General features: G+C 45.6%; 1 long non-coding RNA gene across 3 annotated transcripts in view; it reads right to left on the bottom strand.

The window, feature by feature from the left end:
- LOC118527623 (uncharacterized) overlaps nt 1-18,956 on the bottom strand; it is a 33,481-nt gene extending 14,525 nt beyond the window's left edge. For 2 of the 3 annotated variants that reach the window (XR_013442007.1, XR_013442009.1), the window contains exons 1-4: nt 16,531-18,956; nt 14,553-14,625; nt 4,363-4,582; nt 3,698-3,788 (exon numbers count right to left, since the gene is read on the bottom strand). This is a non-coding gene — a long non-coding RNA (uncharacterized LOC118527623). The remainder of the gene's footprint in view (nt 1-3,697; nt 3,789-4,362; nt 4,583-14,552; nt 14,626-16,530) is intronic. The other variant, XR_013442008.1, reaches the window with a different exon arrangement.
- Between the last annotated feature and the right edge of the window lie 665 nt (nt 18,957-19,621).

Raw genomic sequence — 19,621 nt, 5'->3', positions numbered from 1 at the left:
ATGCTCTCTCTCACCTTCTCTCAAATAAATAAATAAAATCTTTAAAAATAAATAAATAAATAAATTCTTGAAGTTGAGTGGATAAAAGGGAGGGAGAACCAGCCCTGGTTTTACAATTTTGAGGGTATCAATTTAAATACAGTAGGGGAGTGTCAAGCAGCGTGGGGACCAGGAAGTGCTAGATGATGAAGGATAGAAACCACTGGAAGGACAATCCTGTTGGGCCTCAGGCCACCAAAACCAGCCCTTTCCCAGAGCCAACCCCACCCCCAACCTGGCTTCTGATACTCCTGAAGTGTTCAAGGCTTGGCCTCCAACAGCTCATCCTGACCCAAATAAGACTCCCATTTCCCAATCTGTTCCCCATCTTCCTACTTTCTGACAATTAAATCACATTTTTTATGAAACAAGAGAGGGAGACAAACCATAAGAGACTCTTAATCTCAGGAAACAAACTGAGAGTTGCTGGAGTGGTGGGCGGTGGGAGGGATTGGGTGGCTAGGTGATGGACATTGGGGAGGGTATGTGCTATGGTGAGCGCTGTGAATTGTGTAAGACTGATGAATCACAGACCTGTACCCCTGAAACAAATAATACATTATATGTTAAATCAATCATTCATATTTTTTAGGGTCTCATTTTACTTCTTGGAACTGACATTCAGCCCTGCTGAGGGTGGTGAAGTTTTCTCATCTTTAAACAGGGGATTTTATGGGGTGCCTGGGTGGCTCAGTCAGTTAAGTGTCTGCCTTTCAGCTCAGGTCATGATCCCAGGGTCCTGGGATTGAGCCCCGCAACGGGCTCCCTGCTCAGCGGGGAGCCTGCTTCTCTCTCTGCCCCTCCCCCCCTGCTTGTGCTCTTTCTCTCTCTGACAAATAAATTAAAATCTTTAAAAAAAAAATAAACAGAGGATTTTATGAGGATTATCATGTTCACCATCATTATCATTATAAATATCATGCTATCGGCGCCTGGGTGGCTTAGTCGTTAAGCGTCTGCCTTCGGCTCAGGTCATGATCCCAGAGTCCTGGGATCGAGCCCCACATCGGGCTCCCTGCTCCGCGGGAAGCCTGCTTCTCCCTCTCCCACTCCCCCTGCTTGTGTTCCCTCTCTGGCTGTCTTTCTCTCTGTCAAATAAATAAAACCTTTAAAAATAAATAAATAAATAAATAAATATCATGCTATCCCTGACTTAAGGGCTACACCCTGCTTTTCAGACTCCCCTGTCACTTGGGGCACACCTCATTGGTGACTATAGCACCCTATATTGAGAACCCCTCTAGCTCAAAAGTCAACTGTGTCACCCATTCCTCTCTGACTCCAGACCCTGCCTCAGCTGGCTCAATTCCTCCCTTTTATTCCTACAAGGACCCACATACCCACGTTCAGCAAATACTGCTTGGGGGCTGAAAAGCCTAAGGAATTTCCATAGGAAGTGTTAAAGAGTTGAGTGTTTAGATTTTAGAAATGTAGTTTATGATCATATTCTTATTTTCCTGTAAGACTTCAGACTCCCAGATCTCATTTTATAGGTAGGGTCTGATCTTAACCCTTCAGCTAACACTCAGTTCTGCTGAGGATGGCAAAATAACATGCCCAAGGTCATGGGTAAAAGGGAAAGAAAGCAGGGAAAGTTCAAAGTAACAAGATTCGATTCCTTCACTAAAAGGACCCATGCTCCCCCAGTTGGCCCTTCTTCCCTCCATCCACTCCAGATCTGCAGCCTAAGAGTTGGTGTTGAACACTGGTCAACAGTTACAGACTCCCTTTGCATTTATGGTCATTTTCCCTGTGGGTGTTTATGTCCTCTTTTGGGGGCCTTGGTTGGGCACAGCCCAATGAACCAGAAAGGTTATGATCATGTTTTATTTCAAAAGAAAAGGGCACAGGGCCTTGGTTACTGACCTCCCAGGTAGCTCCTGGCCCATATGCAAATTCTCCCAGGTCATCCCCAGCTTCAGCTCTGCAAACCAAGGGTTAACTTTGAGGGGCATATTTATGAAGCCACAGAATGTCCTTTGTGGCACAATTCCCCAGAGCAAGAGGTACCAACTTCCTTATAGCTGCATATTTCAGAGGGAAGGTTCTAGAAGTGTCCAAAAGAATCTGCTGCACTTGGATAGGGAAGTGGCTAAATTATTTCGTATTCTAGAACACCTAACATCCCACTTTATGACTACTTGGAAAGCCAAGAGGGATCAATGCAGGGCAGTGCTCATGTGGACCAGAACTTGAACCTTGGTAACACAGGAACATTTTACCCCTCTTCAGGTCCAATCTTTCTCTCTCCCCTTCCCTTTGGCCAGCTTTCCCTGCTCCTATTTCCACATAATGTCCACATGCCACCTAAGTTTATGTTCTCCCAGCAGCAGACCTTAAAACAAGGATCCAAGTGCAAGTCGTTTACTTGAGAGGCACACCAGCAAATGCTGGTCAGGGAGTGGAAAGTGAGACAGGGAAAGCAAAGGAAGGATGCACGATTGGCCAGTTACCACTGTGCAACAGGATCTCGATCCTACCAGAGAGCTCCGGACATGGTGCAGAACATGAGTCAGACTTAACCCACCCAAGGGGCAAGGGAGCTTCAGTATTCACCCCTCAACTGCAATCAGCCCTGGGGGAGGACTGCCCCCTGGACGTTAACCCTCTGGGACTCTGGCTTTCCCTGTTTGCTTGTGCCTGCACCTTCAGCAGGAAGCAGCCAAATGAAAGCCCTCAGGCGGAAGGTGGCAGCTCCCAGGTGTTCGCAGTAAACGGTGTTCAGGGTGTTGAGCAGGGGATCTCACACTTACGGATGCTGCGTCAGTCATGGTTGCTCCTTGCCCCGGCCAAATGATCTGTAAATTTTCATCACTAGTGCTTGCCCTTTGTCATGGGCTGAATTATATCCTCCTAAGCTTCATATGTTGAAGCCCTAGCCCCCCAGTTCTTTAGAAAGTGACTGTATTTGGAGAAAGGGTCTTTGAAGAGGGGATTAAGTTAAAATGAGGGTTAAAATGGGTGAGCTCTAATCTGACTGGTGTCCTTGTAGGAGGAAATTTGGACACACCCCAGGGATGTGCACACACAGAGAAAAGACCACGTGAGGACACAGAGAGAAGGTCTCCACCTGCAAGCCAGGGAGGGGGAGGCCTCAGGAGAAACCAACCCTCCCAGCACCTTGATCTAGCCTCCAGAATCGTGAGAAGTTCCTTCCTCCCTCCCTCCCTCCCTCCCTCCTTCCTTCCTTCCTTTCTTTCTTTCTCTTTCTTTTTTAGAGAGAGAGAGAGAGAGAATCTTCAGCAGGCTCCACACCCAGCACAGCACCTGACAGGGCTCGATCTCACAGCCCTGAGACCATGACCTGAGCCGAAATCGAGTCAGACACTTAACTGACTGAGCCACCCAGGCACCCAGAGGAATACATTTCTGTTGTTTAAGCCACTCAGCCTGTGGTACTTTGTTATGGTAGCCCAAGCAAACTAATGCACCCTTCCCCATTTCTGCTTCTTCATCCGCAGTAGCCTCTGGTTGGCCCAGCTCATCTTTTGGAGCCAGACCACCTGTCAGAAGTGACTGAGCCATCTTTGAGTGAGGTGTCTATCTCAGTCCAATCAGCTGTTGGGGGGAAACAGGGCCATATGGCCAGCACTGTGAGTGAGGACCGATCTCTGAAAAGGAAGCATCATTGGGGAAGGCACCCCAAATTTGTCTGTACCTTGGCCTTCTGCGATGGTCCTAAACTGAGGTGGCCAGTCATCCATGTTCTTGCTTTGATCTGGAGCATCTCCAACCACTGTGTCTTTGTCCTAGAAATAGATCATCCAAGGAAATAAGCCAGAACAATGCTGAGCATCTAGACACTGCTTCAGATAACCCACACCTCAGGTCACATGTTGGCTAGTCCCCGGGCTGGAAGACTGTGATCTCGAAAGTCCCCAGCCCTGTCCACTGGGGCTGATCCAGACGTTGAGAGGCCCAGCTCACCTTGTCTGGAAACCAGCAGGATGTGAAGCTGACAGTTAATTAGATTAATTAGGAAACCCTGCCTTAAAATGTAATGTTGTTTTCATGAGCTTTTAAAGCCTTTCAAAATGTTTGCAGAGCTTTATGGCTGGTAATTAACAACCTTGTAAAAATATACAAGGAAACAAGGAGAAAGATGTCAGGGAGCTAATGAATGTGACAGCTGCCAGACACACAGACAGAGCCTTGTTCTGGCCTTCTTGTCTGCTAAGTTTGAATCCCAACTCTGCTTCAACTTTCTATGGCCTCAGACAAGTTCCTCACCCTCTCCGGTGTCATATGCTTCTCTAATGAGAAGCCTGGATGACTGCTAAGCCGCACACCAGCTACATTTCTTGGCCTTTCCCCTCCCTGTACCTCAGAGCACAGGCCTGCAGGCTCCACCGCTCCGAGGGCAATTCAATCATCCAGGCCTAAGTGTCCACACAATAGGTAGGGTTCTAGTATCTCAGGGAGATCCTCAGCATCCCAGTGCGTGGAAGTGGACATACACATCTTTTGTGGCCAAAGGTCCATTCCACCTTCTTTGGCAACAAGTTTTTCCTTTGTGAGCTCTCTCCATCCCGGATCTCGGTCCCTGTGTTTTAGACAGAATTGATTACACCCTTGGTCCTGGGGCGGGGGGGGGGGGGGGGGGGGGGGGGCGGGTCTTCATCTCAGCTGTAGCAATCAGAGCATCTCAACCCCCTGACCACAGGGATTTGTTCAGGGCTGGCCAACTGACCCAATCAGAGCCAATGAGGCACAACAGAGAGACTCTCAGTTCAATTCCACTGGGATGATTTAGGCCTCGGATTGTTGGCAGCCATCCCGGCACGTGTGAAGTGTGAATACTGATCCATGTGAGCCATGTGATAGAAAGAGACCAAATTATAGTCCCATTGTTCGGGCCCCCAAGTTCAGCCATGTCTTAAATTTACTGTTGGACTTTTTGATTACATGAACCAAAAAGTTCCCTTTATTTGTTTTAAGCCATTTTGAGGTGCATTTTCTATCAGTTGCAAACAAGAGTTCTTTTTTTTTTAACATTATTTTTAAAGATTTATTTATTTATTTGAGAGAGAGAATGAGATAGAGAGAGAGAGCATGAGGGGGGGGAGGGTCAGAGGGAGAAGCAGACTCCCCGCTGAGCAGGGAGCCCGACGCGGAACTCGATCCTGGGACTCCAGGATCATGACCTGAGCCGAAGGCAGTCGCCTAACCAACTGAGCCACCCAGGCGCCCGCAAACAAGAGTTCTAATAGTTATCTGGTGTGTTTGTGAATATAAGTGTGTGTGTGTGTGTGTGTGTGTGAGAGAGAGAGAGAGAGAGAGAGAAACAAAGTCAGAAAAACAGAGGAAAATTTTTTAGTGAAAGTACATGCTAGAATTTGCACGTGTTGTTTCCTGTGTGTAAAATATCATTTGTCCTCTTTTTCTCTTTGAGAATTCCTATTTGTCTTCTCAAAGCCCATCTCTGTGGCACCTCCTCTTTCTCAGGTCCTGAGGCAGGCAGCCACTCCTTCCTTCGTGCCCTTGTGGTGGGTTGCTAGGTGAAATTTCTCCAAATACCTTTAATTTGGGGACCTCCACAACTGGACTGGGATGGATACATAAGACTGCCACTTGTACCTGAGTCAAATTGTCAGAAGGGACAGAAGGAAAGACTTTCAACAGTTGTTGACAAGATTCACTATATTGCCCCATGCCCCCTTTGTAAGAACACACATGATAAATTCCCAGAAAAAGTTGTCTTGAATAATTGGTAGTTTCACTTCTGGAAGAGAATGATAGTTGTGGAATCCATTGAGTTACCTTTTTTGATTTTACCACCAGGGGACCCAAAACTAAATCCAATGCTCTTGTTGAGGTCACTAGTGACCTCCATATGGCTAAATCCAATGGTCAGTCCTCATTTCTCACCTTACTTATCCCATCAGCAGCACTGAACATAGAGGACCTCTCTCTCTCTCTATTTGGCTTCCAGGACCATTTAAGCTCTTGGTTTCCCTCTTATCCCACTGGCAACTTCTCAGTCTTTTTGTTGATTCTTCCTCCTCTCCCCAGCCTCTAAACATAGGAAGGTCAGAGGGTCTGGTATTTTGTCATGTTCTCATCTTTGTGACACTATCTTCATTGGCAATTTCATCTAGCCTCAGGACTTTAAAGACCATCTCCCTGATGATGATGCCCAAATTTCTATCTGTAGCCTGGGCCTTTCTCCTGAATTTTGAACCTATGCGTCCAACTGCCAATTTTACAAATCTTCTTAGACATCTATATTAGTCAACTTGGGCTGCCATAACTAGATACCACAGACTGGTGGCTTAGACAGCAGACATTTATTTTCTTACAGTCCTGGAGGCTGAAGTCCAAGATCAAGGTGCCAGCAGGGTTGGTTTCTGATGTGACCTCTCTTCCTGGCTCTTTTCACTGTGTCCTCACACGGTATTTCCTCTGTGTACATGAGGATGGAGATATCTGCGTGTCTCTTCCTCTTCTTTTTTTTTTTTTTTTTAAAGATTTTATTTATTTATTTGATAGAGACACAGCGAGAGAGGGAACACAATCAGGGGGAGTGGGAGAGAGAGAAGCAGGCTTCCCGCTGAGCGGGGAGCCCAATGTGGGGCTCGATCCCAGGACCCTGGGACCATGACCTGAGCCGAAGGCAGACACTTAACGACTGAGCCACCCAGGCGCCCCTCTCTTCCTCTTCTTATAAGGACACCAGTCTATTGGATTAAGGCCCCATCCTTTTGACCTCATTTAACCTTAATTACTTCCTTAAGGTCCCTAGCTCCAATATAGTCACGTGAGGGTTAGGGCTTCAACATACGGATTTTAGGGGCACCTGGCTGGCTCAATCGGTAGAGCATGCGATTCTTGATCTTAGGGGTCATGAGTTCAAGCCCCATGTTGGGTGTAGAGCTTACTTAAAAACAAAAACAAAAACATATGGATTTTAAGGGGACACAATTCAGTCTATATCATTACATCCAATAGGCACCTCAACTAAACCCATCCAAGACTAAGTTCCTTCTCCCCAAACCTATTCCCCTTCTCCCCAGACCTATTCCACTCATGGCCTTCCCCATCTCAGAAAATGACCCCCCCCCCCCCTTTTGGTTACTCAGGCCAAAACCCTTGGGGACATCCTTGACTTCTTTCTCTTTTTGTTTCATACCCCTCCTCCAATCCATCAGCAAGTCCTATGGCCTCTACCTTTAAAATATAAAATATATCCTGTACCCAACCACTTCTCACCTCCTCACTGCTTCCACTTTATTCCAAACCACCATCATCTCTTGCCTGGATCATGATAATATTCTCCTAAATGCTTTTCCTGCTTCTGCCCCTATCACCCTCCAGTCTATTTACTCCCGGTCTCCAAAGATATTCCTTTTAAACCGTAAGTCAGGTTGTGCATTCCTCTGCTCCTGCAGCGGCACCATCATGCTTGGAGTAAAAGCCAAAGTACGAATGTGGCCTATAAGGCCCCATGTGGTCTGTCCACTTGTTAGTTCGTTGACTTTTTCTCCTATTGAGTGACTTGCCTTCATGCAAAGATGATGACCAGTGGTCACAGGAGTGGGTGAGGTCACTCAGGGCAAGGGAGTTAAGTGAGAAGAGAAGAAAAGATAAGGGAAGGGAAAGGAAGTGGAAGGGAGGGGAGGGGAGGGGAAGGGCAAAGAAGAGAAGAGGGAGGGGAGGGGAGAGGAGAGGGCACAGGGAAGAGGTTGGAAAAAAAAAGGTGAGCTGAGAAGGGGCAGCTAGAGGACTAGGAGAGAAGCCAGCAGAGGTGGGTCCACCAAAGCCGAGGCGAGAGATGTCTCCAGAAGGGAACAATCTCTTTCTGAGGGCCCATAAGGCTGAACGTCTCATCTTTAATTTCCCTTTTGTGCTGTTAAAATTTTTAAACTTTTTTAAATGATGAGCAATATGTCAGCGAGGCATTTGGCAGCCAAGCCCACTAAGGAGCAAAAATATTTGCATCTTTCAACTGGTCATTTTTTTCCCCCCTTTTCAACATCAGCAGGCCAGAACCAGTATCCATTATTAATAGATGCATGTTTTATTAAAGGTATAAAGACCAAAGATTTGTAACTTTAATAATCCAGATTCTTATTTTAAATTCTCCAACATTATTATTTATTGATCAGCTGAGGATGTTTCTTTTGCAATCACCAATCTGCCAATTCCTGGAGGGGAAATAGAAGCCATGGGATTAGGGAAGCTAGAACTGACTCCGACTTACTCAAGGGTGGGCGACAAAATTCCCACAAAATGAGCGCCCCCTCTGTGCCGGGCCCTGGGCCAGACATGGTGCATAGGAAGCAGGATGACAAAGATGGGACCCTCCCCTAATTGGGCAGACAGAAAAATAAACAATATATGGACAATGCAAGAATTTGGGTGTGTATGGGAAGAGGAGTTGAGTGGTTAAAAGCTCTTCTCTGGAATTAGGAAGGTTTAAGTCTCAGGGCCACAATTTACCAGCTGTGTGATCTTGGGCATGATACCTTTCCTGCCTGAGCCTCAGTTTCCTCATCTGTAAAATGGGGATGATATAGGGTTATCATGAAGATTAACTGCAATAATGATGCATATAGCTTGCTTGGCATGGTGCCCAGCACATAGTGAGCCCTTCTCCGTTAAATGCTAGCTAAGGTGGTGGTGGTAGCGATATTAAGTGTCAGGGGCACACACTCTGGGCATTGATTCTTCCTGGAGGGGCGGGATTAGGAGAAGGTTTCCCAGAGGAGGACAGCTGGTTCTTGAAGAATGATTAGAACTTCAAAAGTTTACAAGCTGAGGGAAGATTGCTCCAGGCAGAGAAAATCACCAGGGAAGTGTGAGCTGTGTTTGGGGGAAGCTGAAGAGCTTGGCGGGGCTGGAGAATATGGTCGCTGGAGGAGACTGAGGGCAGGTGGCTGCAAAGGAGGGTCTGAGATAGTGCAGAGGGCCTCACAGGGGAAGGGGTCCACATTTGCCTTAAAGGCTATGGGGAGCCTTACAGGTGTTTTTTTGTTCTTGTTTTCATTTTTTTTAAATTGGGGCAAAAACCAAAAACATGTAACATAAAATTTACCATCTTAGGGGCACCTGGCTGGCTCAGTAGAGCATGCAACTCTTGATCTTGGGGTCAGAAGTTCGAGCCCCACGTTGGGTGTAGAAATTACTTAAAAATAAAATCTTAAAAAAAAGTTACCATCTTAACCATTTTTTTAAAAGATCTTATTTTCTTTTTTTAAGTAATCTCTGTACCCAGTATGGGGCTCAAACTTACAACCTTGAGGTCAAGAATTGCATGTTCTACCCACCAAGTCAGCCAGGCACCCCCACCTTAACCATTTTTAACTGTACAGTTCAGTGGTATTAACTACATTCATATTGTTGTGCAAAAGATCTCTCAAACTTTTTCATTTTGCAAATCAGAAACTCTATATCCATCAAACAACAACTCCCCCACTTTGCCCTTCCCTGAACCCCAGGGAACCACCATTCTACTCTGTGTCTGTGAGTGTGACTACTTTAGATACCTCATGTAAGCATATAGTCTTTGTCCTTTTGCCACTGACTTATTTCACTTAGCAGAATGTCCTCTAGCTTAGGGGCACCTGTATGGCTCAGTCGGTTCAGCGTCTGACTCTTGATTTCAGCTCAGGTCATAATCTCAGGGTCATGAGATCAAGCCCTGCGTCGAGCCCCAGAGCCCTATGTCAGGTCTTAGGCTTGGCGCTCAGCACAGAATCTGCTTGTCCCTCTCTCTCTGCTCCCCTCTCCAACCTCCCCCTGCCCCCTGCTCTCTCTAAAATAAATAAATAGATAAATAAATAAATAATAAATACAATTTTTAAAAAAAGGAATGTCCTCTAGCTTCATCCACGTTTTATCACATGGCAGGATAGCCTTCCTTTTTAAGACTGAATAATATTCCATCCTATGTATATACCACACCTTCTTTATCCATTCATACCTTGGAGAGTTTTAAGCAAAAATGTGACCCAATTTGGTCTGTGATTTAGAACAATCACTGCAGGACAGGGCAGTGTGTTTCTAGAATGAAGTGGAGGGGATGAAGTGGCACCAGGGAGACCCGGGAGGAGCTAGTGCAGTTGTCCAGGCAAGAGGATGGTCACCTGGCCTCAGGTGCGGCAGGGGGTTTGGATTCCAGAGACATTCTCAAGGTGGAATTGGTGGAATTTGATAATGGTAAAAGATACTTGTCCTAACTTTAGAAATCCAGAGGTGCCTCAGGTCTTTCCAGCCCCACCTACCCCTGGAAAGAGGAGGAAAAGAGGGGGGCCTGGCTGGTCTACTTCATCCCAGCTGGCTACGCGGGCAGGTGAGGGACCATAGCCCCAAGGGGAGAGAATATTGGCCTTCCGGTCCTGCACCACCTGTGGCTCACTGTAGGATCGTGGATAAGCCGGGGCCCCTCTCTGGTCCTCAATTTCCCCACGTGTAAAGGGAAGCAGTTAGTAAAGCAGTAATGCTCCTGTAAATGATGATGATGGTGGTGGTGGTGGTGGTAGCCACCGACTCTGTTTGATAGCTTACTTTCTGCCAGGCATTCTTCCAAGTGCTTTATAAGCTTTAGGGCATTAATGCAATTAATTCTATCAATACTACTATTATCCCCATTGTACAGATGAGGAAATTACGGCACATCACGTGTCTGAGGTCACAGCGATAAATTCAAATTCAAGCAGTCTGGCTCCAGACCATTCCAGGGAATCCCTAGGAGAGCTTTAAATTATCAGATTGGGTGCCTGGCTACCTCAGTCGGTAGAGCATGAGACTCTTGATCTCAGGGTTGTAAATTTGAGCCCCACATTGGATGTAGAGATTGCTTAAAAATAAAATCTTTTTTTAAGATTTTATTTATTTATTCGTCAGAGAGAGAGAGCACAAACAGGGGGAGCAGGAGAGGGAGAAGCAGGCTCCTTGCTGAGCAAGGAGCCCAGACCCCTGAGCCAAAGGCAGGCGCCTAACCAACTGAGCCACCCAGGTGCCCCCAAAATAAAATCTTTAACAAATAATAAATAAATAATAAAATATCAGATTCCTGGATCCACCCTGGACCTGCTGGAACAGAGCTTCTAGTGTGGCCCCAGGCATCAATTGCTAAGACACTCTCAGGGCTAAAGGTGAGGCTTGAAACTGAGGGTTCTCTGGGGACAGACAATGCCTGAGTCTGACCTGAGAGACAGTGGAGCCTGACTCTCCCCCACCTTGGATTTTCCTTGGATCCAGGGGTGAGTGACCCTTTAGGGGACAACCCCAGAGGGGTGTCCAGGTCATTCCCACCCCTTCCCCCAGCCCCCCAGAGGAAGTAGCCTTCAACCTCCCAACTCCCCCAGTCCTCCAGAGAAGGTCCTTGTAGGATGTGAGGGAATATAAATGACAAATGATCCCAAGAAAAGACACTCAACCTCTCTAGTAACCTAGGAAATCAAAATTAAAGCAATAAGAAGATGCCCTGGAGGGTTCTCAAGAGGGAAGAAATGTGGTCAGACACTTTCCTAATCAAACTCACCCCTGCTCCACTTGGAACTTGAATGCACTTGAGTACTCTCAAGATCTAAATTATTGGGGCGCCTGGGTGGCTCAGTCGTTAAGCGTCTGCCTTCGGCTCAGGTCATGATCCCAGGGTCCTGGGATGGAGTCCCGCATCGGGCTCCCTGCTCTGCGGGAAGCCTGCTTCTCCCTCTCCCACTCCCCCTGCTTGTGTTCCCTCTCTCGCTGTGTCTCTCTCTGTCAAATAAATAAATAAAATTAAAAAAAAAAAAAAGATCTAAATTATTCCTTTTTTGGGGGGGGTTATACTATCATGACAGTATTAGATCCACAAATATCTTGGCATTTGGTTATATTTAGAAAGGACAGAATACCATCAAATGAAATACCAATAACCAGCAATCACTAGCATAATCACTTTTTTTTTAAAATTTTAATCTAAAAAAGAGTTCAAAAACACTATGCACTGAGGATGAACATCACAGATGCAGCAGATGAGCAAAAGGAGCCAGACACACACACACACACACACACACACACACACATACACACACACGATACCAGGTGATTGCATTTATATGAAATTCAAGAACAGACAAAACCAATCTCTGGTGACAGAAGTCAGGATAATGGTTCTCTTCAAGGTAGTGACTGCAAAGCAACATTCAGAGGGGCTGGAAATATCCTGTGTCTTGATCCATGTGGGGATTACGTGGGTGTGCCCAAAGTAAAATTCACTGGGTGATACATTTATAATGTATGTACTTCACTGTGTACAACTCATACCTTAGTAAAAATGTTTTGAAGAGTTAGATTATTATGTCTTTCTGGTTATCGATGTCTTTCACTAAGATTTGGGTGGTGACTCAACACTGATTGAGTGTCTACAGCGTACACAGCCGCTCGTGCAAGGCAAGTGGCAGAAGCAAAGGTAGGTTAGGATTTGGCTTTCTACCCACAGGGAGCTGGCACATGGCTCTGGACTGAGAACAAGGATCACAGCCGGAGGGGGCGCCCGAGGGCCAATCAAGTTTGATGCCACTGAGATCCCTGCTCCCACACACACACACCCCAAAACAGTCAAGGCCAGGCCCGGACAGCCCACTCCATCAGGCAACCGGCTCAGTCAGAAGGGAGCCAGATGCAATGGGCCAGGATGGGCAGGGTCACTTTGGGATGGGAATAGAGGAAACATTAGTTAGCAGATGCCCTGGCCACAGGGTTCTGTCTGGATCAAAGATAAGAATGGAGCTGGCCCCAAGCAAGGAGCATTAGAAACGACATCAAGGGGTGCCTGGGTGGTTCAGTCGGTTAGCTGTCTGACTCTTGATTTCGGCTCAGGTCATGATCTCAGGGTCATGAGATCAAGCCCCGTGTCAGGCTCCATGCTGGATGCGGAGCCTGCTTGGGATTCTTTCTCTCCCTCTGCCCCCCACCCTCATGCACTCACTCTTTCTCTTTCTCTCTCTCAAAAAAAAAAAAAAGGACATCAGGTCAGTTGGACAATAACTCATAGATAATAAGATTCTCACCTCCTAGTGGGACCACATGCCAGAAGGCCTAGGCCCACAGTGGGGACAGGAGGCTGGATGAAAGATGTTCAACCAGCCCAGATATAAACCAGAGATATCCAGTTTCCGCTCAGAGTTACACAGCAAGTCAGCAACTGATCCAGGTCAAGACCCCACACATTCTATACCCCATGGGTTTCTTCCCACCACTCCAGCAACACCCCAAGATCATTTCTATTTCCCCCTCTGGATGCTCTACATTCTATATACCCTGTGTTTTCAGCATTAAAAAAAAAAAAAAAGAAACCTACTTCTTGATTCTATGATACCTAACATCATCTTAAAAGCACACACACACAAAAAAAACCAAGAAAACAAAAATCCCACACCATCCACTTCTAATATAGATCTTTGCCGTATTGGGAAGTATAAACAAACCAAAAGAGCGATAATTAGTTCTAAATTCAGGCGAGGTTTATGGAACGTGAACCGTTTGGGTAATCAGCTGGGGTGGTGCCATGAAGTGGTAATTAATTTGTTTTTTCCTTAAAATGTTTTACTTAATTAAGGGAGGTGCTGATTTATATGCACCCATCCCCTGGGGATGGTTTGTAAGGCAAGAGAAAATTCCAACTGTCTCCTTGCCACGTTTCTCATCGAATTATTTCATTACATTCAGATACACTTTTGTAACACTGATTGTGACAGATCCTGGAGTTATGAGCTCATAAATCCTGGGGGGAAGCTGGAGACGTACACTTAATGGGAAATGTACTCATAATCAAAAGAATATTTCAAGCTGTGACAATGCAGGCCAAGAGAGGGAGAGGGAGTGCTTTTCCTTCAAAGAATAACGGGTTGCTGAAACCAAGCCAGCACCTGCAGCTTTGTCTACTTCTGAGTCAGCAGGGCTCCCGAATCTCAGCTTGCAGAGAGTGGAAGTCAGGAGGAGTTGGATCTAGTCCTGGCTCCACCATAACTTACTTTGAGCTGATCTTTCATTTATTCAACATATATTTAATGAGCCTACAATGTGGCAGGCACTGTGTTACACGCTGAGGATACAGTGTGAACAAGACAGGTTTGTTTCCTACCTTCACAGAACTTAGAGTCTAATGGGAAAAATAACAAACATATAAAAGAATGAACAGCTGATAAGCATAATCTCTCCCTATGATCTAGCAATTCCATTCTCAGGCATACACCCAAGAGAAATGAGTATATATCTGTCCAAAGATATGCATAAAAATGTTCATAGCAGCGTTATCTGATAGCTCCAAATCAGGAACAGCCATCAGGTCCATCATCAGAAGAATGGATAAATAAAGTGGGGTATATTTAAATAGTAGAATACTACACAGCAGTAAAAAAGAAAAGTATTGCATATATCCACATGCAAAACATGGCTGAACCATACAAACAATGATGAATGAAAGAATTTGAACAAAAGGTGTGCAAACCATATGATTCCATTTATATGAAGTTCAAAAGCAGGCACATTGAATATGACAAATCAGAAATCAGGATAGTGATTACCTTTGGAGGAAGAGGCAGAGGGAGCTCTCTGGAGTGTTGGAAACATTCCACGTCCTGATAACAAGAAGTGGTTCTGCATAACATATGTAAAAATTCATTGAGCTGTACACATAAGATGTATGTACTTTACCCATGCATATTATACCTCAGTTAAACTTTTAAAAGAGAGAACAATTTTAAACAACGAAGAGTTGAAATAATTTCACACCATGATGAGAGACATGAAGAAAATAAAACCAGGTAACATGGAGGGTTATGTGAAGGTGGGGATGGAAGATGGGCAGTATTAGTTGGAGAGGCCAGAAAAGGCCCTTTGGTACAGGTGGCTTACCTCTGATATCGGAATGTCGGGAAGGAGGCTGCGCATGTGAAAATCTGAGGAAAGAGCATTTCAGAGAACCAGCAAGGGCAAAGGCCCTGAGGTAGGGCATCTTGGCAGTTCTCAGGAAGAACATGGAGACCAGAGCAGGGAGAAGGAGAACAGAGGAAGAAGGGGCCAGAGGGGCTGTCAGGAGCTGGGTAAGAAGGGCCCTGGAGGCCATGCAAGGGCTTGAATTTTATTCTAGGGGTGATATGAGCCACTAGAGTGTTTAAGTAGATGAATGACATTTCTCAATTGACCTGATTATTTATTTATTTATTTATTTATTTATTTTTGAAGATTTTTTTTTTTTAATTTGAAAGAGAGAGAGAGAGTAGGGGGAGGGGCAAAGGGAGGGGGAGAGAGAGAGAATCCTCAAGCAGACTCCCCACTGACCCCAGAGCCCAATGCAGGGCTCTATCCCATGACCCTGACATGACCTGAGCCAAAACCAAGAGTCACTCACTTAACCGACTAAGCCACCCAGGCACACTGACCTGATTTTTTAAATTGAGGCCATAGATCTATTAGAATGGGGAAAAGAAAACACCAAAACCTGACAATACCAAGATGGTGAGGATGGCGAGACATAGAAAATCTCACACGTTGCTGGTGGCGATGGTACAACCACTCTGGAGAACACCTGGGCAGGTTATTACAAAATTAAACATACAGTTACCATACGACCCAGAAATCCCACCTCTTGGTATTTACCAAGTGAAATGAAAGCCCACCTTAAATGAAAAACCCAATGCAAATATTTGTATCAGTTTTATTTATAATCATGAAAAACTGGGAACAATGCAAACATCACTTGGCTGAGGAATGAATGAACACACTGTCGTACAGCCATATCATGGACTACTACTCAACAGCAAGAAGTCATACTTGCAAAACTTGGATGAATCTCAAGTGTTAAGTGAAAAAAGCCAGACGCAAAAGGTTACCTATTGTGTGATCCCATTTATAAGACATTCTGAAAAAGACGAAGCTATGGTAATGAACAGGAGATTGGTGGTTGCCAGTGGTTCAGGGAGAGGGGAGGGTTTGACTATAATGGGGCAGCATGAGGGAATTTGGGGGGATAAGCAAACTGTTCAGGATCTTCATTGTGGATTGTGGTGATGGTTCTCGACTCTGCATTTTCAAAACCCTTAGAACTATACACCAAAAGGAGTGAATGTAACTGTACATAAATTTTAAAATAATTTTTAGGGGCACCTGGGTGGCCCAGTCAGTTAAGCATCTGCCTTCAGCTCAGGTCACAATCCCAGGGTCCTGGGATAGAGTCCCATGTCAGGCTCCCTGCTCAGTGGGGAGCCTGCTTCTCCCTCTCCCTCTTCCTCTACCTGCTGTTCCCCATGCTTGTGTGCACTCTCTCTCTGTCAAATAAATAAATAAAATCTTTAAAAATAAATAAAATAATTTTTAAATGTAAAAAAAATTAGGTTGTATTTTCCTATTAAAACATGAAGACGAAAGAAAGGAAGGAAGGAAGGAAGGAAGGAAGGAAGGAAGGAAGGAAGGAAGGAAGGAAGGAAGGAAGAAAGAAAGAAAGAAAGAAAGAAAGAAAGAAAGAAAGAAAGAAAGAAAGAAAGAAAGAAAAGAAAGAGGTACCTGGGTGGCTCAGTTGGTTAAGCGTCTGCCCCTTTGGCTCAGGTCATGATTCCAGGGTCCTGGGATCGATTCCCACATTGGGCTCCTTGCTCAGCGGGGAGCCTGCTTCTCCCTCTGCCTGCTGCTCCCCCTTGGCTTGTGTTCTCTCTCTCTCTTTCTCTCTCTCTCACAAATAAATAAATAAAATCTTTTAAAAAAAGAAAGAAAGATAAAGACTATCTGAAAAGTTGAGCCATATTGATTTAAGACATTCAAAGGAGGGGGTCTAGGCCCTCCCAAGCATGAGCAGGGGAAAGTGTCGCACAATCACACCCAACTTTGCCTCTGGACGTTACATTTTGCTAGAGCCACTGATCCCCTTAATGGGGGGTGGGGGGACGGTCTTAGAAGCAGACCCAAAGATAAGGATTCCTGTGCCAGTGGTTTGTTAAGGAAGTGCTCCTACGAGAAGCTGGACGTGGGTGTGGAAGACAGGAAGGGGAAAAGGGCAGACAAGAGTGCAACTTCAGCCTTGGCCTGATCCCACCCAGAGCTAAGGAATGTAAGTTACACCTCAGAGTGTACGCGGAAAAAGAGGGCAAGCAGGAACCAGAAGGTGCTATGCCTACTGTCATGCGGTCAGCAGTTAGAAGGATAAAGAAGTCGACTGTTTGAAATTCTCACCTTTCAGACGTATTTTCTTTATTCATATTCCAGGATCATCCATTTTAAGGGACTGATCTTTGGAAAAACAACAACCATAACAACCATAACAACCACAACGCAAAACAAAAGCTAAGTCATAAATGAACTGTTTGGCTGCACTGTATGTTACTTTCGCTTATTGTCACTGACAATTTGGACATTAAGGTTGTTCGTATGTATAAAAATGCATAAAAATTCTAAATGAAAAAAAAAAGTACAGGGACTGCTCACAGAAGCTTCAGGTGACCCCCAGGGTGGGCTGAAGGAATATGGGCAAGATGCTGATCCAAACTAGATACTGCACTTCACATATTAAATCTTATCCGTCCTCCTGTGAGATAGATACTATTTCCATATTCCATATTTCAACAACTCTACAATGGTATCAATCAAAATATACATCATTATTTTGTTACCACCAAGAAAGAAAAAATGCTACTGCTTAAAAGTACAGCATACCATCAATTGTGAGATACAGCCCAATTTCAGAGATGGGAAATGTGAAAGACTGTGCATCTTAGAATCAGTAAAATATGGCACATCCCCATTTTGCAGATGAGAACACTAGGCAACAAGAGTTAATGTTTTATCCAAAGTTACATAGCTAATAATGAGCGGGCCAAGACTCAACCCGGGCCCATCTAACCCCAAAGCCTGGATCTTCTGAACCTCCTGCAGAATAATCTGCTGAGTGTTACTGGACAACTTGAACATTGGACTGTGAATGGTGCCCCGGGATTGTGCGGTGCTTATCCAGCTGTAATTGGTGGCCCTATACTTGTTCCACTGAGCCCAGCTGAGATGGTGGGGTTAGAACCTTCTAGGAAGGCTGGGGAGATACCCCAAGCCAAAGTACTAGGGTGGGAATAAGCAGGGAGCATGTGGCTAGAAATCAGCCTGACCTTGGCAGAGAATGTACACTGGGAAACCCAGAGAGATATGGGCCAACAGACAAGGTAGCCTCGAATAATAGGCCACCTGGAAAATATTCTCAACCTTTCCTCCTTCCTCCAGGGCCTAGTTTCTGGCATTGCCAGTTACCAAGTGCCAGATGACAAAGCAAGCTCTTCAAGCTTCGCCCTGCTCTAAAATCAAGACCTTGTCCGCCACTGCTCCTATTTCTGGGAGATCTTCCCAAGGTCTAGCAATGATCAGACATCCAACTCACTCACTTCTGCCCCGGGTTTGAGGCTGAGTTGTTGATATTCTTGCCATGGTCCATCCTGGTGTATTTCTTCATTTTATTTTTCCCAATGCCACTGGGTGAGTTTGATCAAATGTAAGAAATAGATATGTGTCCAAATGCATGACCTTAGAATCCTTGGTCCCTAGAGAGGTTTTAGGATGTTCCCTGGAAATGATCGTCTGTTTTACATATTAGGCCTATCCTGGATATCCACAGGATTTGGGAAAGAAGCTGATGGAATTTATTTTTTAGCTCTTCTTCCACTCTCTATTATTCCAAAATCTCCACGTTAGAGGCTGCCTGGCTGGGCAGGTGTAAGCAGCAGGTATTTTGAGCATTACTTTGCCTGCCTCAACTTCCCACTATGCAGAGGGTCTGTTCATCTGAAGCCAGGGCCTCAGGGACAGAAGTATGGCTACATTTCTGGACTCCACAAGAGTGAAGAAGGTCCCAGGGGCGCCTGGGTGGTTCAGTCGTTAAGCGTCTGCCTTCAGCTCGGGTCATGATCCCAGGGTCCTGAGATCGAGCCCCACATCGGGCTCCCTGCTCTGCAGGAAGCCTGCTTCTCCCTCTCCCACTCCCCCTGCTTGTGTTCCCTCTCTCGCTGTGTCTCTCTCTGTCAAATAAATAAAATCTTTAAAAAAAAAAAAAAAAAAAGAGCGGAGAAGGTCCCAGCAAAGAGGCATAGCACACTACGGTGTAGCCAGCACTTTCCCGTCACTCCCTTCCTGGGACCTCACGTTCTCCCCAGCCATGCTGGTGAACCTATCATCCCGAAGAAGCAACAGAAACCCAGTCCACACTGGTTACAATGGTTCATTGCGTGTGTCAACTGGACTGGGCTGGGGGATGCCCAGATAGCTGGTAAAACACTATTTCTGGGGGTGTCTCCAAGGGTGCTTCCAGAAGAGATCAGCATTTGAATTGATGAATTGAGTAAAGCAGAAGGCCCTCCCTAATTCGGTGGGCATCACCCAATCTGTATAGGGCCTGTGGAGAACAAAAAGAGGGAGGAAGGGAGAATTCACCCTCTTTCTGCTTGAGCTGAAAGATCCATCTTCCGCCTTCGGACATTGGCACGCCTGGTCCTCAGGCTTTCAGATTCACATTGGGACTTACATCAGTTCCCCCTGCCCCCAAGTTCTCAGGCCTTTGGATTCAGACTGAATTATACACCAGCTTTCCTGGTTCATGGGACTTCCTGGCCCCCATAACCACATG

The sequence above is a fragment of the Halichoerus grypus genome, chromosome 10 (genome assembly GCF_964656455.1).
Source record: "Halichoerus grypus chromosome 10, mHalGry1.hap1.1, whole genome shotgun sequence".
NCBI classification, from domain to species: Eukaryota; Metazoa; Chordata; class Mammalia; order Carnivora; family Phocidae; genus Halichoerus; species Halichoerus grypus.
Note: the sequence above shows the minus strand (reverse complement) of the source record. Positions and strands in the feature narration are given on the sequence as shown.